The 23825-nt window shown below is 47.7% G+C and overlaps 1 pseudogene across 1 annotated transcript in view; it reads right to left on the bottom strand.

The window, feature by feature from the left end:
* The window catches only part of LOC309557351, a 63497-nt pseudogene extending 40329 nt beyond the window's left edge, over window positions 1–23168 (bottom strand). The window contains exon 1 of the transcript in view: window positions 21605–23168. The product of the transcript in view is annotated as an uncharacterized misc_RNA (transcript). The remainder of the gene's footprint in view (window positions 1–21604) is intronic.
* Window positions 23169–23825: the final 657 nt, after the last annotated feature.

Here is a 23825-nt window from a genome sequence, read left to right on the forward strand (position 1 = left end):
ATTTGCATTAACCACTTGCCGACTGCCTAACGACAATTTACGTCGGCAGGCAGCCCCTCACAGGCAAAACGACATAGGTCTACGTCGCTAGCCTTTGAGGCTCTAGGGAGCGAGCGCGCGCCGCCGGAGACGCGCTACCGCTCCCTTTTGCTCACGGACCCCCCCGGCACTCGCAATTGTCCGTTACAGCGGGAGAAAGGCAGGCGGCTAATGTAAACACAGCCGCCTGTCATTCTCCCCTGTGTAAGAATTGAGATCATACGGTTCTGCTATGTAGGACCGTTGATCTCTGTTCTTACACCTCAAGCCACATCCAATCACAGTTAGAAGCACGCCCCTAGGGACACACTTAACCCCTCCCTCTCAAAAAAAGTTAACCCCTTCACTGCCAGTGTCATTTTTACAGTAACAGTGCATATGTATAGCACTGATTACTGTAGTAATGTCACTGGTAACCCCAAAAATGTCAGTCAAGGGTCCGACCTGTCCGCCACAATGTCGCAGTCCCGCAAAAAAAATCGCAGATCGCCGCTAGTACTCGTTAAAAAAAAAAAAACAACAGAAATGACAAAAATCTTTCCCTTAGTTAGTAAACGCAATAACTTTTGCGCAAACCAATCAAAATACACTTTTTGTGATTTTTTTTACCAAACATATGTAGCCTAAAACAAATTGACCTAAAATGTTAAAAAAATTTGTTTTTTTCTTTTTTCTTTTTGGGAATTTCATATAAAAAAATGTGAAAAATATTGTTATTTTTGCAAAATGGACGCTCTTTTTTTGTTTATAGCGCATGATCAAAAAATCGCACAGGTGATCAAATATCACCAAAAGAAAGCTCTGTTTGTGGGAAAAAAAGGACGTCAAATTTGTTTAGGTACAGCATCGCACGACCGCGCAATTGTCCGTTAAAGTCACGCAGTGCTGAATCGCAAAATAGGCCCTGGTCAGGAAGGTGGTAAAATCTTCCGGGGAATAAGTGGTTAAAGTCAAACCACAATAGTGTAGGGACTACTTTGAAGTCTCTGTGACTTGAAGTAACACAGATATGAATGGTACTCATTGTAAATCATGAGGTACGACTTGTCATGCGACTTTGCAGCTCCAAGTCGCAGGACAAGTTGCACAAATGTGAAAGGGGCCTAAAGGAAAAAAAGTGCAGTAGATTCCTGTTAAGGCTCCTTTCACACACGTGTGACTTGTCCTGCGATTTGGGATCACAAAGTCCCATTGTGACAGTACTCACCGTCACTGGAAGTTAAAGACAGATGATTAATGGTTTGAATTGCTTCAGATGGGATGGTCATATTTGCCAGCCATATCTCCATATAGGAATATAAAGATTTATTCCCATTTGCCAGGAAATCTGTTCTTCCTAAATGCTGTGTATATTACATATCTTTCAATGTCAGACAGGTTTTCCTTTTGTTGTGTATTGGGAGGGAATGTGGATTGCCCTTCACATTGTTAAGTGTTAATGACCTCCGATTGTTCTGTCTGTCTGCCTTAAGAGAAACTTATAGGTACAGTATGTGGATTGGATGCTAAGGGGGAGGGGGGATTGTCCCACATTGTATTTTTGTGTACACTGTATGAGAGTGTAAAACTCTGTTCCTATTGGATTGTGAATATCACATCCAGTCTTCAACAAGGTCCACCTAGGCGGTAACCTTGTGGGTGAAAACTGTATATAAGTTGGTTCAATAAAGAAGAAGAGAGTTCTTCACCCTCAATCTAGAGTCCTGTCTCTTATTGGGGGAATATGCTACAAGGGATTGCTATGGTCTTCCATACTCCCTTAGAGAACCACTGAGCTCTTGTAAGAGCTTGTATAAGAGCTTGTTCTGCTGCACTCTCTGGGGAAAGAGAGGTTCACCCACGGGAACCGGGAGCCTTGTCGTAGGTCCAGGGTGGGTAGGAGATTGCGAGACCCTAACCAAGCTGTGGCGGTTCGTGGAGTCTGAAGTGGTTACGGTGTCTGGTGGAGTGCTTGGAGCCCCTCGGGAAGCACTAGGAGCATCCGTCAACGGAGGTACCCGGTCAGGGGTGCCCTGTTCCGTTACACCCATCACAAGTCGTACCGCTCATATCTGTACGACTTCAAGTTGCAATGACTTCAAAGTCTTCCCTCCACTACTTTGGGTGGATTTTATTGAGTTTTGAGGTCCATAGACATGGGCATTGCTTCAAGTCCAGTCAAAATCTCGTCAAAATCGTGGCAAAAATAAATTGTGTGCAAAATCATGGTAAAATCGCATGACTTTTAGGACGCACAAGTGTGAAATGGGCCTAAAGGGAATGCATACCCTGTTTATTTATTTATTTATTGTTAGATAAACAATTAACAGAGATCAGCTAGATGTACATAATTTTATTAGTGTGCACAATGTTTTAGTAATCCCATTTCTGTGCACAATTTGTAATTTTATAAATAGCTGTTGGAAGCCACGTTTGCTGATTATCTATGCAGGGTGTACTTCCTACTCCTTCTAACAATGCAGGTCTGTACATAAAGACCTGGGCCGATTGTCCAGCTGGATTCCACTTATACAGAGAGATTCTTCTCTGGACACTCTAGACATTGATAGGGAGATATGTGGGCAAAAGAAAAACCAAGTCTGCATTTCGCTGATATTTTTGTGAAATGCGTTGGTGTCAATGGGGAAGTCAAAATTAAAGGACAAGTTTGGAGTTTATGAAAACAATAAACCTTCATTCTCACGTTTATGCTGCAGCATTGCTGAGAAATTTCAGCTGTCCAATGTTGATTCTAAGACAGAGAACTAAGCATTCACATGACCACTGATCGCTCAATGCTCAGTCTGCACTGCAGTAGCGTAGCTACAGGGGTCGCAATGGCGACCCAGCCCCTGCTCCGAGGGGGCCCATGCAGCCTGTAGAGAAAGGCTATAAGATCAAAGGTCACAATTGTGACCAGGCCCTGGCGTTCCACCACTGTGGGGGGAGTACAAAACGGCAGGAAGGGGGTCGGCTGTGGAACATGTGAAAGGGTCCCACCACAGGGTGGTAATAAAGGGCCCCATGATGGGAATAAAGGGGCCTAGGCTCGGAGGGAAAGGCCTCGGGACTAGTGGGTCATGATTTTTTGCACGGAGGCCCTGAAGGTTCTAGTTATGCCTCTGTCGCACAGAGCAGACAGCAGTGACAGTGACTCTGCTCTTCCAGTGCTCACTGGAGTGCCAGGCTGGAGGGATCAGGCTTTAGCTGTCAATCAGGCAGGAGGGGAATCCTGACAATATGGTCAGTGGGAGGTTCCTATCTTCTGTCCCCCCCCCCCCCCCCCCCCCGTGACCTGGGACATAGAGGTGAAGAAGATATACAATGCTGTTTGATTGCAGGGGTTCCATATTCTGAAGAGTGCGGACCTTTGAGAGAGGGAGAGCACGATTGAACCCACCTGTACAGTTGATCATCAGAGATTGCAATTTCCTTGTACTGGTTTCTGCACTTTGTCACTTTTTATGGTCTTAGGAATTGCTGTATTGATGTTTAGATCAACTCATGGTGGATCTGCAATTTGCCATGGTCTTTATACCACAGCTTGTAATTGTTTGCACCAACCTGCTGCACCAGTCACTTTATATTGATTGATGTCGTTTTGGGTCACTGTATGCTCCTTGCATTGTTGCACATTTTTTTGCACTTAGAGCACTTTATACTACACTATGTTGTGATTTAGATTCATTTAATTATTGTATATTGATTTCTTTTAGATCACATGCGCTTATATTTATTGATTTATACACTATAGACACACATAATCATTTTTATAGGCAAATAGCTTGTAATACAATACATTTGTTTACCACATATTTAAGGCTTTCATGTCATTGTATTTTGCCCAGAAACTATAGTTCTTTTTAAGGCAGCGCCACCCATTCCTCCCTTTTGATATCACAGAAAAAGTACGTTAGGCAGTCGGCAAATGTTTAACGGAGCAAGAATAGAGCAGACATTTTTTTAGAGAATAACAACAGCACAAACAGTAAGTCCTGCTAAATGCATCTCATTAATATAAATGGCTTTAACATTGTTTTAAGGTATTTGGTAGCTTTTAAAGAGGAAGTAAAGTCTTGAAAAAAAATGTTTTTTTTTGTTTGCCTGCAAAGAAAATGCATAATGTGCTAGTATGCAGTGCATATTAGCACATTATGTGACACTTACCTGCAAACTAAGCCCGCGTCTTCCCCCGCTGGAGGCCACATCCATCTTAGCCCATCATCCTTCCGGGTCTGCGGACTCCTGCTGTGCTACTGGCCAGAGCCGTGTGACGCCGCCGGTCACGGCACAGGGCTCTGAAGAAATGGCATGGGCGCCGTTGCTTCAGAGCGCATGCGCCAATGACATCATCGGCTGCATGCAATGTGAATATCTCCTAAATGGTGCAAGTTTAGGAGATATTTACAGTACCTATAGGTAAGCCTTGTTATAGGCTTACCTATAGGTATAAACAGTACAGGGGGGTTTACCAGCACTTTAACCGGTTGCCAACCACACGCCGCCTATTTACTTCGGCAGGGTGGCTCCCCCAGGAAAACCGATGTAGGTCTACGTCGGTCGCTTGGAGGCAACCAGGGGGCTTGCTCCCACCCCCGCTCGTCAGCGGGGAAGCCGATGCAGCGGACAGGCGGCTCCGATTGCCGTCTGACACCCGTGATCGTTCCCCGCTGAAAGAGAAGGACGAACGGCTGTTGTAAACACAGCTGACCGTCCTTCTCGCTGCAATGACCATAGAGCCCCTGTGATCCTTCTATATAGGATCACAGGTCTCTATGGTCATTTTAGAAGCCACACCCCCCACAGTTAGAATCACTCCCCTAGGCTCACATTTAACCGCTTGTTCACCCACAATGTTAACCCCTTCCCTGCCAGTGTCATTATTACAGTAACAGTGCATCTTTTTAGCACTGATTACTGTAATAATGTCACTGGTCCCCCCAAAAGTGTCAAAAATGTCAGTTAGGGGTCCGATCTGTCCTCCACAATGTCGCAGTCCCACAAAAAATCGCAAATCACCGCCATTACTAGTAAAAAAAAACAAAAAACAATAAAAATGACATAAACCTTTCCCGTAGTTAGTTGACGCAATAACTTTAAATTAAAATACACTTATTGCGATTTTTGTTTTTACCAAAAATATGTAGCAGAAAACAAATTAACCTAAAATGTTAAAAAATTTAGATTTTTAAATTTTTTTTGGGAATGTTGAAAAATATATATTTTTTTTCCAGAATTGTCGCACTTTTTTGTTTATAGCGCAAAAAATAAAAATCGCACAGGAGATCAAATACCACCAAAAGAAAGCTCTATTTGTGGGAAAAAAGGGCATAAATTTTGTTTAAGTACAGTGTCGCACAACCGCGCAATTGTCAGTTAAAATCATGCAGTGCCAAGTTGAAAAAGGTGGCCTGGTCATTAAGGGGGCAAATCCTTCTGGTTTTAAAGTTGTTAAGGGTGTAATGAGCTTTAACCGCTTGCCGACCGCCGCAAGTAGATTTACTGCGGCGGTCAGCCCCTGCCAGGCAGAGTGACATTAATTAACGTCACTAGCCTGGGAGGGTCTGGGGAGCGAGCGCGCGCCCGCGGAGGCGCGCTCCCGCTCCCGCGCGGTCACGGACCCCCCCGCGCGTGTGACCAGCGGACCCGATGTCCGCCGGCCACTCGGCGATCGTCGGGGGAGAGGGAGAATGTCAGGCAGCTTGTGTAAACAAGCTGCCTGTCATTCTCCTCGCTGTAAAGACACTGATCACACGGATCTAGTATGTAGATCCGTTGATCAGTGTCCTTACAGCTAGAGCCACAGCCAATCACAGTAAGAATCACGCCCCTAGGGACACACACAGCCCCTCCCTCCCAAATAAAGTTAACCCCTTCACTGCCAGTGTATTTTTACAGTAACAGTGCATATTTATAGCACTGATTACTGTAGAAATGTCACTGGTAACCCCAAAAGTGTCAAAAATGTCAGTCAAGGGTCCGATCTGTCCGCCGCAATGTCGCAGTACCGCATAAAAAATCGCAGATCGCCGCCATTACGCGTTAAAAAAAAAACAACAAAAATGACAAAAATATTTCCCTTTGTTAGTAAACGCGATAACTTTTGCGCAAACCAATCAAAATACGCTTTTTGCGATTTTTTTTACCAAACATATGTAGCATAAAACAAATTGGCCAAAAATGTTAAAAAAATTTTGATTTTTACATTTTTTTTGGGGAATTTCATATAAAAAAATGTGAAAAATATTGCTATTTTTGCAAAATTGTCGCTCTTTTTTTGTTTATAGCGCGTGATCAAAAAATTGCACAGGTGATCAAAGACCACCAAAAGAAAGCTCTGTTTGTGGGAAAAAAAGGACGTCAAATTCGTTTAGGTACAGCGTCACACGACCGCGCAATTGTCCGTTAAAGTCACGCAGTGCCGAATCGCAAAATACCCCCTGGTCTTTTAGCAAGAAAATCCTCCGGGGCTTAAGTGGTTAAATTGTCCCTGGGGATTGCAGAAACTGCTTTCAACTACCCTGTTAAATTGCCCTTCATTATTTTAGCTTTTTTTTTTCTTATGGCCTGAATACACGATAAGAAAATCGGCCAAAAATTTCCATTCAGCGAGCGATCGGCCGATATTCTACTCGTTAATGCCCAGCCATCAATGAGCGATATCGATATTGTGAATGAAAAATACCGTTTGAAAAACCCGAAAAATTCTGTCGTCTCGTTTGCGAATGAATGATATTCTATATGTTGGTGTTGAGGTCGTACATTTCATCACTCATGCCCGGAAATATTTTTCGATTTGACTGTTTCGTTGGTCGGCGGGCAACAGTCGGCCGATATTCGGACCGTGTATGTTGGCAACGTTTTCAACCAACAAATACTTTTTTCAAAAGTCGGTGGTCGAATGATCAGGCGATATTCTAATTGTGTATTCAGGCCATTAGAAAGAAAAATTAAAGCGACAGTACATAAATAATGCACTAATGAACAAAAAAAGTAAAAAACAAGAATACAAAAAACACGAAATGAAATAAATTTAACCGACCTGAATATAGCCTCTCCTGTAAACCCCAAGCACACCCTTTACAAATATTTAAAAAAAAATGTAGCCTAGGCAGCACTATGAGAGAAACTGGGAGTGTCCGCTACAGTAAAATAATTCTACAGCAAAAAAATATACTTTATCCTCCCATCAAAGGACATATAGATAGATAACAAATCTAATCATCCGAAATCAGACTTCACCAATGAATTTTGAAAGAGAAACACTCCTTTCCTGACATAGAGGCTGAGCATATGACAGATGAAAAGAAAGACGTACTATAGACTAAAACTAAGGAAGAAGAGGAAATCCAAGTGTCAGCAAGCATTGTTCCTGGACAATGACTTCCCCGGGAGTCTTGGCATGGTGGACAACAAGAGATCTCCAGAGTTCTCACTGTTTCTTATACCGATTTACAATTGCTGAATACGTGACAAAGGGAGTCTTGATGGCAAAATACACTGGTCATCTATATGCAGCAAAACCTTATTTGTCACTATTACACAGTATAAATCAGGATACCGCTACACAGATCAGACCCCTCAAAACAAAAAACTTTAGGGACATTTTAAAGACATTTTTGGATGTTTTTAATTGATTCTGTCACACAAAAAAACAGCAAAAAAAGGGTCCCCTAGAAAAAATGAAGTAATTACCAGGGCTTTTTTTAATACAGGTACGTGTGAAAACACAGCCATGCACCTCCGGGTGCATGTAATGGCAAGGGGTGTTGAAGTATGCTGAAGGGTCTATTGATGTTGGCTGCTGGAGGATCTTTTGTTGCTGGGGAGGTAAACTGTTTCTGGGAGGGATCTACTGGTGTTGGCAGTGGTGGCTGGTCAATAGGGGGCGCAGGGGCGCTGCCCCCCCCCCCCCCCAAGGCTAGTCACAGTGTAAAATTAGCATAAAAAAATGTACCTTTAATATGGCAGCGGGGCGCCGGACACATTGTTGGCTATGGGAGGGGTGAGGGTTTTCGCATCATGTGCCTCCTTACTTGGTGATTGGCGGCCTTTTAGAGTGTCCTCGGGGCGCAGAGCGATGCGCCCCCAACACTTCCACTCACGATTGCCGTCTTGTGATTGGTCCAGCCTGGACCAATCAGGACGTCCAACGTCGTAGGGGTGGTGCTTGGGCCGGGCATCACTCTCTCTGCTTCCCGCCACCTGAGCCTCACCCCAGATGTTTTTGTCTCAGTCTCATCATCTCTGACTGTCTGCTAGACTGCTACACAGGACGGCCCTGAGGACGGGTTGGACGGACCGATTGGACAGGACAGGAGTCGAGTAGTGTTCAGCTCGGGGGAGGAGCTGTGTGGGACGGTCACCATCAGGACCAGCGCTGTCTTTCACTACAAAGGTGGGGGGCCCTTTAATTGGCACTTGCTGCCCTCACCTCCAGAGTCCAGGGGAGATGTCCAGCATGATTTGGAGTATTACATCCTACTATGGGCTCTGCTGACTGGAGGAGAACTACAGGTCTCAGCACCAGTGGCGTACCTAGAGCATTTGGCACCCGGGGCGGATCCTATATCTGGCACCCCCCCCCCAACTTTAAAATGTAAAAACACCCACAGAAATTTGTAATGTTTTCAAGAATATTTATTGCACAAATTTCACAGCCCCCCATCACAGTGCCCCTTGCCGTCTGCCCCCTCCCCCGTCTCTCTAATCGCAGTTCCTCCTTTTGCACTCTCTGCCTCCCCTGCACAGTCCTACCTTCAGCATAAATAGATAGAGACTGCAGACATGGTACAGGAGATGGTCAGAGACTGCAGACGTGGTACAGGAGATGGTCAGAGACTACAGACTTGATACAGGAGATGGTCAGAGACTGCAGACATGATACAGGAGATGCTCAGAGAATACAGACATAATACAGGAGATGGTCAGAGACTGCAGACATGATACAGGAGATGGTCAGAGACTGAGGACATGATACAGGAGATGGTCAGAGACTGAGGACATGATACAGGAGATGGTCAGAGACTGCAGACATGATACAGGAGATGCTCAGTCAGAGACTGCAGACATGATACAGTATATGGTCAGAGACTGCAGACATGATACAAGAGATGGTCAGATATTGCAGACATGATACAGGAGATGATCAGAGACTGCGGACATGATACAAGAGATGGTCAGAGACTGCAGACATGATACAGGAGATGCTCAGTCAGAGACTGCAGACATGATACAGTATATGTTTAGAGACTGCAGACATGATACAAGAGATGGTCAGAGACTGCAGACATGATACAGGAGATGGTCAGAGACTGAGGACATGATACAGGAGATGGTCAGAGACTGCAGACATGATACAAGAGATGGTCAGAGACTGCAGACATGATACAGGAGATGGTCAGAGACTGAGGACATGATACAGGAGATGGTCAGAGACTGAGGACATGATACAGGAGATGGTCAGAGATTGCAGACATGATACAGGAGATGGTCAGAGACTGCGGACATGATACAAGAGATGGTCAGAGACTGCAGACATGATACAGGAGATGCTCAGAGACTGCAGACATGATACAGGAAATGGTCAGAGACTGCAGTCATGATACAGGAGATGGTCAGAGACTGCAGACATGATACAGGAGATGGTCAGAGACTGAGGACATGATACAGGAGATGGTCAGAGACTGAGGACATGATACAGGAGATAGTCAGAAACTGAGGACATGATACAGGAGATGGTCAGAGACTGAGGACATGATACAGAAGATGCTCAGAGACTGCAGACATGATACAGGAGATGGTCAGAGACTGCAGACATGATACAAGAGATGGTCAGAGACTGCAGACATGATACAGGAGATGGTCAGAGACTGCAGACATGATACAGGAGATGGTCAGAGACTGCAGACATGATACAGGAGATGGTCAGAGACTGCAGACATGATACAGGAGATGGTCAGAGACTGCAGACATGATACAGGAGATGCTCAGAGACTGCAGTCATGATACAGGAGATGGTCAGAGACTGAGGACATGATAAAGGAGATGGTAAGAGAGTGAGGACATGATACAGGAGATGGTCAGAGACTGAGGACATGATACAGGAGATGGTCAGAGACTGAGGACATGATACAGGAGATGGTCAGAGACTGCAGTCATGATACAGGAGATGGTCAGGGACTGCAGACATGATACAGGAGATGGTCAGAAACTGAGGACATGATACAGGAGATGGTCAGAGACTGAGGACATGATACAGAAGATGCTCAGAGACTGCAGACATGATACAGGAGATGGTCAGAGACTGCAGACATAATACAGGAGATGGTCAGAGACTGCAGACATGATACAGGAGATGGTCAGAGACTGAGGACATGATACAGGAGATGGTCAGAGACTGAGGACATGATACAGGAGATAGTCAGAAACTGAGGACATGATACAGGAGATGGTCAGAGACTGAGGACATGATACAGAAGATGCTCAGAGACTGCAGACATGATACAGGAGATGGTCAGAGACTGCAGACATGATACAAGAGATGGTCAGAGACTGCAGACATGATACAGGAGATGGTCAGAGACTGCAGACATGATACAGGAGATGGTCAGAGACTGAGGACATGATACAGGAGATGGTCAGAGACTGAGGACATGATACAGGAGATGGTCAGAGATTGCAGACATGATACAGGAGATGGTCAGAGACTGCGGACATGATACAAGAGATGGTCAGAGACTGCAGACATGATACAGGAGATGCTCAGAGACTGCAGACATGATACAGGAAATGGTCAGAGACTGCAGTCATGATACAGGAGATGGTCAGAGACTGCAGACATGATACAGGAGATGGTCAGAGACTGAGGACATGATACAGGAGATGGTCAGAGACTGAGGACATGATACAGGAGATAGTCAGAAACTGAGGACATGATACAGGAGATGGTCAGAGACTGAGGACATGATACAGAAGATGCTCAGAGACTGCAGACATGATACAGGAGATGGTCAGAGACTGCAGACATGATACAAGAGATGGTCAGAGACTGCAGACATGATACAGGAGATGGTCAGAGACTGCAGACATGATACAGGAGATGGTCAGAGACTGCAGACATGATACAGGAGATGGTCAGAGACTGCAGACATGATACAGGAGATGGTCAGAGACTGCAGACATGATACAGGAGATGCTCAGAGACTGCAGTCATGATACAGGAGATGGTCAGAGACTGAGGACATGATAAAGGAGATGGTAAGAGAGTGAGGACATGATACAGGAGATGGTCAGAGACTGAGGACATGATACAGGAGATGGTCAGAGACTGAGGACATGATACAGGAGATGGTCAGAGACTGCAGTCATGATACAGGAGATGGTCAGGGACTGCAGACATGATACAGGAGATGGTCAGAGACTGAGGACATGATACAGGAGATGGTCAGAAACTGAGGACATGATACAGGAGATGGTCAGAGACTGAGGACATGATACAGAAGATGCTCAGAGACTGCAGACATGATACAGGAGATGGTCAGAGACTGCAGACATAATACAGGAGATGGTCAGAGACTGCAGACATGATACAGGAGATGGTCAGAGACTGAGGACATGATACAGGAGATGGTCAGAGACTGCAGACATGATACAGGAGTTGGTCAGAGACTGAGGACATGATAGAAGATAGAAGAGCACTAGGGGGGCCAGAGAGCACAGGCGAAGCAGAGAGCACTGGAGGAGCTGAAGGGCACGGTGGGGGGGGGGGGCTGGAGAGAATTAAGAGGGGGTTTGGAAAGCATTGCAGGGTTGGTTGGAAGGCGCAGGGGGTGGAGAGCACGGGGGGGGGGGACAGGGAGCACTTGGGGGTGGGCAGGGAAAACCAGGGAGGTGGAGAGCACTGGGGGGACAGGTAGCACTTGGGGGGCGGGCAGGGAAAACCAGGGGGGTGGAGAGCACTGGGGGGGGAGCATTTGGGGGGTGGGCAGGGAAGACCAGGGGGGTGGAGAGCACTGGGGGGGACAGGTAGCACTTGGGGAGCGGGCAGGGAAAACCAGGGGGGTGGAGAGCACTGGGGGGGGGGGGACAGGTAGCACTTGAGGGGTGGGCAGGGAAAACCAGGCAGGTGGAGAGCACTGGGGGGGGGGACAGGTAGCACTTGAGGGGTGGGCAGGGAAAACCAGGCAGGTGGACAGCACTGGGGGGGGGGACAGGTAGCACTTGGGGGGTGGGCAGAGAAAACCAGGGGGGTGGAGAGCATTGGGGGGGGGGGACAGGTAGCACTTGAGGGGTGGGCAGGGAAAACCAGGCAGGTGGACAGCACTGGGGGGGGGGGACAGGTAGCACTTGGGGGGTGGGCAGAGAAAACCAGGGGGTGGAGAGCATTGGGGGGGACAGGTAGCACTTGAGGGGTGGGCAGGGAAAACCAGGCAGGTGGAGAGCACTGGGGGGGGGGGACAGGTAGCACTTGGGGGGCGGGCAGAGAAAACCAGGCAGGTGGAGAGCACTGGGGGGGGGGACAGGTAGCACTTGAGGGGTGGGCAGGGAAAACCAGGGGGGTGGAGAGCACCAGAGCTGGGACAAGGCCATCCAGCGCCCAGGGCGAAGACACCAAACTGCGCCCCCCCCAAGATGTAGGAACATAATGTTTTAGCAATATAAAAAAGAGAATTGAGCACTAATTGGCACACTTAGCCCTAAGCAGATATTCCCTTTCCAAGCCAAATATTTCCACAAACAAATATCCTCCCTCCTCCCAGTACACATCTCTCCCTGCTGAAATCCCCCTCCCTGCACAAATCTTTCCCCCCATCCTCTCTAAGCTCAAAGCCTCTCTCTTCCCAAATGTTCCCTGCTAGCACAACTATCACTACTCAAAAAAGCTCTGTTAGCGCACATTCTCACCCCTCAAATTTCCCCTCCAAACACAAATTCTCCCCTCTCCAAATCCCCCCTCCCAGCACAAATCTTCTCCTCCCCCAAATGTCCCCTCCTAACACAAATACCCATCAATTTTCCTACTAGCACAAATCCTCTCCCCCAAATCCCCCCCCCCTCCAAAAAAAATGTTTTCCCTTCTTGCACGAATCCCCCCTCCTAGCACAAATCCTCTTCCCCATCCCCCCAGCACAAACCCCCCAAATTCCTCCTCCTAGCCCATCCCACCAAATCCCCCATCCTAGCACAAATCCCCCCTCTTAGCACAAATCCTCTTCCCCCATCCCCCCAGCACAAACCCCCCAAATTCCTCCTCCTAGCCCATCCCACCAAATCCCCCATCCTAGCACAAATCCCCCCTCTTAGCACAAATCCTCTTCCCCCATCCCCCCAGCACAAACCCCCCAAATTCCTCCTCCTAGCACATCCCACCAAATTCCCCCTCCTAGCACAAATCCTACCCCCAAATTTCCCCTCTAGCACAAATACCCCCAATCATCCCTACTAGCATAAATCCCCCCCTTTCCCATTTCTAACAGCCCAAAAACTCCCCATCCTGGCACAAATACCCCATCACCTCTTCTAGCCAAACCCCCCAAATACCCTCTTAGCCCAAATCCCCCCCATCCCCCCAGCACAAATCCCCCCTCCTGGCACAAATCCTCTTCCCTCCATCCCCACAGCAAAAATACCCCCTCCTGGCACAAATCCTCTGCCCCCCCCCCTTCCCACAGCACAAATATCCCTCCTGGCACAAATTCTCTTCCCTCCATCCACACAGCAAAAATCCCCCCTCCTGGCACAAATCCTCTCCCCCCCCCCATCCCAGCAGCACAAATCCCCCCTCCTAGCACAAACCCTCTTCCCCCATCTACCCAGCACATATCCCCCCCTCCTGGCACAAATCCTCTTCCCCCAACCCCACCGCATAAGTCCCCCCCTCCTGGCACAAATCCTCCCCCCCCATCTCCCTAAATCACCCTCCTAGTACCCCCCAAATGTTCCCCTTCTAGAACAAGTCTTAATTTCCCCCTAGCACAAATCCCCCCATCATTCCTACTGGCACAACCCCCCCCCCCCCAAATACCCCTTTTTAACAGCCCCAAGACTTCCTGTTCTGGCACAAATCCCTGCACCCCATCCCAATAATCTCTTCAAAGACAATCCCCAAGTCCCCCCTCCTGGCACAAATCCTCACCCCCCCCCAGCACCCTCCCCCCAATTTCCCTGCTAGAAGAAATCTTATCTTGTCATCTCTCAAATTCCCCATCCCAGCACATCCCCCCCCCCCCCCCCCCATATCGATCCCACCTAGAAGTAATCATCTTCTCCCCACCCCTCCTAGTACAAATACTTTTGGGGGGATTGTCCTGGGGGGGGGGGGGATAAGAGAATTTGTACTAGGAGGGGTGGGGAGGAGATGATTACTTCATGGTGGGATCGATATGGGAGAGGGGGGGGGGATTGTGCTGAGATGGTGGAATTTGAGAGGTGACAGGATAAGATTTGTGCCCCCGGTGCAGACAGTTCACCCTTTCCTCCAGACCTCAGATACAGCGCGGCACATCAATCTGTGATCCTCCTCTTCTGACTGGCTCCTTCTCATCTTCATATGTCAGAGCGGAGGAGGAGCCTAGGAGAAGACAATTCCTCAAGCTTTGCACGGAGAGATGCGGCTGCAGAAGGGGAGAAGATTGCGGCTCAGGAATGACACTGGATGTCAGATCGGGACTATACAGAGTTTGTTATCCCCTCTCCTCCCAGCAAAAAATGTGGAAAGGGGGCGGGTAACAAACTCTGTATAGTCCCGATCTGACATCCAGTGTCATTCCTGAGCCGCAATCTTCTTCCCCTTCTGAAGCCGCATCTCTCCGCTAGCCCAGCTGTCCGTGCAAAGGTTTAGGAAATGTCTTCTCCTAGGCTCCTCCTCCGCTCCGACATATGAAGATGAGAAGGAAAAGCCGAAGTCCCGATCTGACGACCGCTACAGTGATAGGAGTCAGTGTGAAGCCTGGCGAGAAGAGAGAGAGAGAGTACATCCCGCTCTCTCCTCTCAACTAATAGCCACAGAAACACTCTTGGCAGCGCCCCCTCCACCTCCCATGCTAACGACGCCCAGGGCAGCCGACCCTGCCGCCCACCCCTTGTACCGGCCCTGGAGAGCACTGAAGGGGACAGGGAGCTAGGGAAAGATGAATTCCTCATATGCAGCTGCCCCATCCCCCTCCTATCCAGCACACACACTTCGGAACTCACCTTCTTCCAGCCGAGGCTGAGGCTCCGCCCCTTCTTCCCGCCGAGGCCCCGCCCCCTTCTCCAGCCGCGGCTCCGCCCCTTATTCCCGCCGCCGTTCCGCCCCCCCCCGCAGCGCTGACTGAAGGAGCTGCCTTCACAGCGATACGGAACACGCAGGGCAGTGCACAACACCGGCTGACACCCCCCAGTGCGTGGCACCCGGGGCGGGCCGCCCCCCCGCCCCCCTCTTGGTACGCCACTGCTCAGCACCTCCTGTGCAGCCCTATAGGTGAGCCAGCATTCCCCAAGTCATACATTCCTTCTACAAGTCAGTGCAGGATTGGTATGGGGGGACATTACCCAGAATCAGTATGGGGGGGGAATACACTGGGCACTGACCAGGATCAGTATGGGGGGACACTGCCCAGAATCAGTATGGGGGGGAGTACACTGGGGACTGACCAGGATCAGTATGGAGGGGGGACACTGGGGACTGATCAGGATCAGCATGGGGGGGGGAACACTGGAAACTGACCAGTATCAGTATGGGGGGGGGGGGGACAGGGACAGGGACACTGCCCAGAATCAGGCATTTATCATTTTCTTTCCATTTTCCTTCCACTTCACAATTATGTGCCGGTCTATCACATAAAATACATTTACATTTTTGGTTGTAAGTTAACATGACAAAATGTGGATTATTTCAAGGGGTGACTATGAATACTTTTTCAAGGCACTGTACCTTGATTACCGAAGGCCCCTTTCACACTCGCGTGACCTTAAAGTCACGCAATTTTTTACCACGTTTTTTGCCATGAAGCAATGCCTATTACATTTTCCTGTTTGCGCCCCCCCCCCCCCCAAAAAAAAATTTGAGCACCAGCCACTACTGGGTGTGGGAGGGGGTGTTTTGTTTGTTGTTGGATGGTGGAGGGTGTGGGGGGGGGGTCTATTGTTAAAAGGGGGGTATAATAATGCTGGCTGCAGGTAATATACAGTATATATTTCAGCTTGTCATTAACAAATTGCATACAAATTCCTTATCACCACAAAATTATACTTGGTTCTGTATTCTCTACGGTATGTAGCGCACCCCATAAAGAGTCACAAGTAGAATGGGATCCCCCACCCTGCACAGCCAGGCACCCTGAATTTTCACAGTCACTCCAGAGTGAGAAAACAGTCCGTGACTTTGTTTTTTTTTGTTGTTTTATCGAGGGATTAGAACTTGGATAAGGATTGGAAAATTATGGGATGCCCATTGCGACTCCAAAGTTGCACACTAGCTAGAGGGTGCAACATCTAAAAGGGGCGATACTGGGAGATGGCTAGGGGAGGGAACCAAGGGAAGGTGCTCAGAGGTGGGTAGGGGGTGGAGACATGGGATAAATTGAAAGGGGGATTTCCTTCACCTATTCTCTAAGTGGCCTTCCTCTACTTTCACTGAACCCCATTGTAATGAACAGAAACCGCTACCTGAAAACTTAACAATCCAAAACCTCCTGTAGTATCAATTTTCTGACCCCCAGCCCCTTCCTGTGCTCAATGTCACAGGGGCACAAAGTCTACATAACCCAGGGAACAGTATGATGGGAAAGGGTCAGGGCATAGCAATATGGTAAATCTACCCTTTATTCTCAACATTCTGCCACGTACCTGGCAGGGGAGCCTAATAAGATGAGGATGACCTTTACAAAGTTACATAGTTAGTCAGGTTGAAAAAAGACACAAGTCCATCTGGTTCAACCAACAAAAAGAGAAAGAAAAAAAAAAACAGTATTGAAAGCCCAACCATACAATCCCATATATACAATCCTATACCCGCAGTTGATCCATAGGAAGGCGGAAAATCTCTGCAAAGCATGATCCAATTTGCTACAGCAGGGGAAAAAAATTCCTTCCTGATCCTCCGAGAAGCTATTGGATATTGCCTGGATCAATTTTAACTAAAAAAAAAAAATGTTTTTACCCACTTACTGTATATTAAGTACACCCAGGAAAGAATCCAGACTTTTTTAAGGCAATCTAGTATGCTAGCCAGAACCTCTTCTCAAGAGAGAATAAATTCAGTTCCTCTAATCTTTTCTCATAGCTGAGCTCCTCCATGCTTCTTATCAGTTTGGTTCTCTCCCTTCTCTGCACTTTCTCCAGTTCCCCGATATCCTTTTTAAGAACTAGTGCCCAAACCTGAACTGCATATTCCAGATGAGGTCTTACTAATGATTTGTACAGGGGCAAAATTATATCTCTTTCTCTGGAGTCCATGCCTCTTTTAATACAAGAAAGGACTTTGCTTGCTTTGGAAACGGCAGCTTGGCATTGCATGCTATTATTAAGCTTATGATCTACCAGAACACCCAAATCCTTCTCTGCTATGGATTCCCCCAGTTCTACTCCACCTAGTATGTATGATGCATGCATATTCTTAGCCCCAAAGTGCATAACTTTACATTTATCAACATTAAACCTCATTTGCCACATAGTTGCCCAATGAAACAGTGCATTGAGATCAGCTTGTAAGTTGGAGACATCCTGTAAGGAAGTTATTCCACTACATAGCTTGGTGTCATCTGCAAAGACTGAAATGGTACTTTTAATCCCAGACCCTATATCATTTATAAAGATATTAAAAAGTAAGGGTCCCAACACTGAACCTTGGGGTACACCACTGATAACCTTAGACCATTCAGAGTAAGAATCATTAACCACTACTCTCTGAATTATATCTTTTAGCCAATTTTCTATCCAATTACAAACCGATCTTTCCAAGCCAGTAGACTTTACCTTACACATTAGCCGTGTGTGGGGAACTGTGTCAAACGCTTTTGCAAAATTCAAGTATACCTTTCATACACCTCCAGCCCAGGGCCCTTGTTAGGGTGGACAAGTAGCACAAGTCTGCTGGATGCTGGAAATAGTGATTAGCAGCCACAGGTCCATGGTGTACGAACTCCCCTTGCAGGATGACAGGAAGGGAACTGGTCACTGGAGTTTCAAAAGCAATGGTCGAATACAGGATCAGCAGAGTGAAGAGTTGTATACAAGTGGAACTGCAGGTTGGTAAGCAGAAGAAGTGCAGGAGCTCAGGTCTAGTTCAAGGTCGGGCAGGCCGGGCCAGTAGCTGGCCAGAAGATCTGGTACAGAATCAGTAACAGGCACGAGGTCAAGTTCCAAGATGTTGCCAATATTCCCATTGCACACGTTCCTGGAATAGGCTCAAAAGTAAAGGGTGCTACAGAAACAACCAGCTGGAGACTGGAACCATGCACAGAACAGTGTTAATATTTGCCAGAACTTCACGGATGTTCAGATAAAGTCAAAACATTTTTTTTTATTGAAGAATGATCATATCACAGTGGAGAAATGCAATGCTTTGGTTGATCATCACATGCCGGACGAAGGGGTCCTGCACACTTCTGAATCATTGCACATTTCTGCTTTGATGTGAGCATTTTTCAATAAAAAAAAAAAAAACGTTGGACTTTATAAGATACGAGGAGCGCTGACCAAGCTGGGTTTGGTATCAGATGAACAGATCTAGAGTAAGAGGAGAAGGCAGAAGTGTGGTCGTGGAGCAAGATAAGGCCGGTACAGGTGCATAGATAAAACAAACTAGGATAAGCCGAGTTAAGATGAGAAAGACAATCAGGAAATATTGGATGCAGCTTGCAGGTACTGCTAAAAATAAGTTAGCACCGCCAAGTGAAGCTATCCAGTTTACCCGGCACTAAGAATAGCAGAACGTGTTCATGCATGTGTTCGTGCACCAAGTCATACACAAGCCAACCTGCACTTCCACAAATTTTGGTCTGTGATTTACAGCATGAATAAGTTTCAGGGCCTGTGGCCTTAGGGCTTTTATCGATTTCATCACTTACTGTACGTTTGCAATGCCTCTGATGGTTCTTCAGAATTTATTAAAAGGTGTAGCGGAGGAGTAGTTCAATCTACAGGGTCTCCGCTGGTAGACAGGAAAACAGGTAATAATCCAAATAGGCAGGTACAGCATGCAACAATCCAGGTAGCGTTATACCATCCTTAACTCCCAAGAACTAGACAATCCACACAGGTGTTGGGAGTTAAAACTAGAATGCCTTGTTTATTGAAAACCAGAGTTGTATAAAGTACTCGAAACCCATACTTGAGTAAAAGTACAAGTGCTCGATCAAAAAGTGACTTGAGTAGAAGTGGAAGTGCTTAATCAAAAAGTGACTTGAGTAGAAGTACTAAAGTATTCAACATTTTTTGTACTTAAGTATTGCAAGTAATTTTTAAAAAAAATTTGCTACTCAAGTACTGAAAGTAAAAGTACCAGTAGTTTTGAAAAAAAAAATTGCTACTCAAGTACTGAAAGTAAAAGTACAAGTACTGTGTTATGTAGTTATTATAGAAAGAAGTCAAAAGTTTGAACATCATATTGTTTTTTATTATTTCAAATGCAGCTTTTATTTATACATACAGTAGCATTTATTTTCGTATGCGCTGATAATACACATGTTTTGAGCTTCATGAATTACCACTTCTACTGTTCTGGCAGTGGTAATTTTTACAATTGTAACAAGTAACTATGCAGCACAAAAAAAAAAAATATCGGAGTAGAAGTATTGAAATCATTGAAAAAATGTAGTGAAGTAAAAGTGGAAGTAGGCAAAAAAAATTCTACTCTAGGAAAGTACAGATACCGCCTTTCGGTACTTAAGTACAGTAGTGAAGTAGTTCTACTTAGTTACTATACATCTCTGTTGAAAACACAAGGGATCTAAACTCTGCCAAAACCCCTCCCTCTTCGAGACATTCCACACACAAAGCTGAACATCCCATAATAACCTTACTCTAGCCAGACAGGAACAATAGGACAATAGAATGCAGGTATTTAACAATAACAAACCCCCACCCATCTCCTGAGGGACACTGCTCCCTCACTCTTTCAACACAAACCACACTCTTAGTGTCCATTCTGCTACACTGCTCCCCCTTAACCACAAGCCGGCATACACAGTCTGATCCATAACGGATCGGCTTAGGGATGTCCGGGGAGTACTCACAGATCATTTTTCCAGTTCAGTCTGTCGCGATAACCCGTCAGCATTGCCATTCTGTTTTCCGGGGCGGTAGTGAATAGTAAAGTCATACGGTTGTAACGCCAAACTCCAGCGCAACAATCGGGTATTGTCCCCTGCCACTCGGTTTAGCCATACCAATGGGTTGTGATCCGTGAGTAGGGTGAACTGTTGTCCATACAAGTAGGGCTAATGGATATATATCCATTTTTCTTTGTAATGATTAAGCACACAGTCAGTGTGTGAAACACGTCTACCTTGTCACGATTGTCATAATTTGGAAGTCCAGTCAATAAATCTGGATTTTGACTCAACCTGGAGTGCTGCCAATTCCTTTTCCTTTATCAAGTTTTCACGGAGGCGAGCCGGGGCATGCACCGGTGTGAGTCATCAGGCAATTACACCACCTTGAGCAGTGAGTCCTTGTCTCTTCAAGGGCTGAATCTTCATTCCCTGGGAAAAAGCTCTCTGCTCAAGTAGGTTACGGGTTGTTCTCTGCCATCTTCTCCAACCGGGCTCAATACTGTTCTTAATCCAAACATTGAAGCGTCTGGACCTCAGAAGGCCAGTAGGTCTCCGTGATGTTGGCCTGGGATCTGGACTGGCAGGAACGCTGAGGGCAACTGGCCTAGATCGTTCCCCAGTAAGATGTCGGTGGGGAGCTCCTGTAACAACCCCACATCAATCAGACCTGACCGGGCACCCCAATTCAAGTGGACCCTCGCAGTGGGTAGTCGGTGTACTGCTCCCCCTGCCATCCGTACCACTGCTGAGCCTCCGGTTCGGGCGGCATCTGGGACCAGGTGTCGCTTGACCAAGGTGAGAGTGGCTCCCGTGTCTCGGAGACCTTGAGCGGGCATTCCATTTAACAGGATCGATTGTAGATGGTGCTGTTGGTTCTCCGTAGCAGCTTGCACCGGGTTAGCTTCATGAAGGGTACCCCATTGCTCCTCGGTGTGTTTGAACCTGGGTACGATTGGGGGAACCTCTGTGGGATAGTAGGAGACCGTTGTCCGTGCTGAAGGGGGTGACCCTGGTCGGATCCATGCAGCTTGGTTTCTGCTCTGGATACAGTCTCGTCGATAGTGCCCAAACTGCTTGCACCTGTGGCACTGTACCCCACTGCGGGATGGGTATCTGGGTGTGTGGTGTTTGGAGGAGTTTTGCCCCCTCTGTGGTAGTAGTGGTCCTGTTCGAAGCCATGAAGCGTGGTTCCAGTTCTGGGTGCAGTCTCTCTGATAGTGCCCAAATTTCTTGCACAAATGGCACTGCACTCCGTTGTGCTCGTGGTACCGCTTTGCTGGGGGGGACGCCCAGGGAGCAACTTTAGGCATGGGGGGCACATTGCTTACCTGGGCCTCAGAGTGGTTAGGTGGTGCTGTGGTGCGAGCCTGCTGCTGGGTCACAACCGGATAAGCTTCGTGGATGGTAGATTGGGGAACAAAAGCTGAAGTCAGCTCCCCCAGGTCGTTGCCATAAATAACGTCTGCGGGTGAATCCTGCATCATGCCCACCTCCACATTCCCATTCCCCGCTCCCCAATTCAGGTGTACCTTGGCAGTGGGGATCTGGTAGATCACTCCCCTGGCTACACGTACTGCCACACACTCCCCTGTGAGGTTGCCCTTGGGTACTAGGTGGTTGTGGACTAGCGTTATAGTAGCTCCAGAGTCTCGCAACCCCTGTACCTTTCTCCCCTCCATCTGTACCTCTTGTCGGTGCCCTTGGCGGTTGTCAGAAGCCACTTGGATTGGGTTGACTTCATGTAGCATACCCAGAGGTTCCGCGGTGGAAGCTGGGACCTCGGGTACTCTGTAGGGTTTCGCTTGGGCACAATGAACCGCTGCTCGGTTGTTGGGTGCCGGGGTATTCCATCTGGGACGTGGTCGGTTGCGGGGGCAGTCCCGCTGCATATGTCCCTGCTGGTTGCAGGTGTGGCATCGTATTGGGGGGGCGAGCCTGATACCTGGGGGTGTAGGTGTTATCGCTTACCCCCGGGCGTGCTGGGACGGCTGCGGTTACGGCTGGTACTGGTGCTCTAGGTCCATAGGCTGCTCTTGGTTGAGTGCGCTGTTCCCTCCTGGTATCTTGGAACTCATCCGCTAACTTGGCTGCGTCTTGTAGAGTGCGTGGTTTCCGATCTCGCACCCAATTCTGCAGATGAGCGGGTATCCCGTTAAAGAACTGCTCCATTACCATTAACTGGAACAGGTCTTCTAGGGTGTTGACTTGGGTGGCTTCCAACCATCCTTTTGCCGCTCATTGTAGATGGTGCGCCCATTCTGTGTGAGTGTCTCTGGTGAGGTTTTTAATATCTCGGAACTTTAGGCAGTAGGCCTCTGAGGTAATCGCATACCTAGCTAGAATGGCCTGCTTCACCTTGGCATAGTCTGTACTGTCCTCGTCGGGTACGGCACGGTATGCCTCTGCTGCGCGACCAGATAGTCTCCCTGCCAGTAGGGGTACTCGATCCTCCGCACTGATATTGTGCAGGTGGCATAACCTTTCAAAATTTTGTAGGTAATCATCTACCTCGCCGTCGGTTTCGGTATAGCTTTTAAACGCCTGGTACGGAATCTTGGGCTTCCCCTGGGTAGTGTGGACAGGCGTTGGAGCTCTCTCCCCGGCTCGCTGACTTACTTGGTGTTTGACCACCAGGTATTCCTGTACGTCCGCCATCAGCCGGTCCAGTATTTCTCTTGAGTGGGGCTCTGGGTAGTAGGCCAGTCTGCTCTGTAGCTCCTTGTCAAATTCGCTCCATTCTGCCTCCTGTGGGCCCGCTGCAGGGGTTGCTCTGTCTCCCTCCATGAGCTCTGCTACAAGGGTCGCTTTTGTTTTGCGGCTGGCGTTTCCCCCTCTAGCTTGCAATAATTCCTTCAATGTAGTTCTTTTCAATGCTGCATAGTTCACCTCCATTCAGCAAGCGTTCGTATACTTTGACATATTTCCCGAATGCTGGTTTTATCCGAATGGCTCGTTCCGTTGTGCTGCTGCCTCTCCTCTTTGTTCGGTAGTTACTGCCGATCGTGGATCTGCTGTGCGGTTTGAAATCCTGTCGTTTGCCACCAATTGTAGCGGAGGAGTAGTTCAATCTACAGGGTCTCCACTGGTAGACAGGAAAACAGGTAATAATGCAAATAGGCAGGTACAGCATGCAACAATCCAGGTAGCGTTATACCATCCTTAACTCCCAAGAACTAGACAATCCACACAGGTGTTGGGAGTCAAAACTAGAATGCCTTGTTTATTGAAAACACAAGGGATCTACACTCTGCCAAAACCCCTCCCTCTTCGAGACATTCCACACACAAAGCTGAACATCCCATAATAACCTTACTCTAGCCAGACAGGAACAATAGGACAATAGAATGCAGGTATTTAACAATAACAAACCCCCACCCATCTCCTGAGGGACACTGCTCCCTCACTCTTTCAACACAAACCACACTCTTAGCCCCCGTTCACACTGGGGCGACCTGTGAGGCGACCTGGTCGCCTCACAGGTCGCCGTAGGTCGCCTTCCATAGGGAAGCTGCGGACCCGTTCTAATAGGAGCGACACAAGTCGCTCCGA

Source organism: Pelophylax lessonae, assembly GCF_965119305.1.
Source record: "Pelophylax lessonae genome assembly, chromosome: 1".
Classification (NCBI taxonomy): domain Eukaryota; kingdom Metazoa; phylum Chordata; class Amphibia; order Anura; family Ranidae; genus Pelophylax; species Pelophylax lessonae.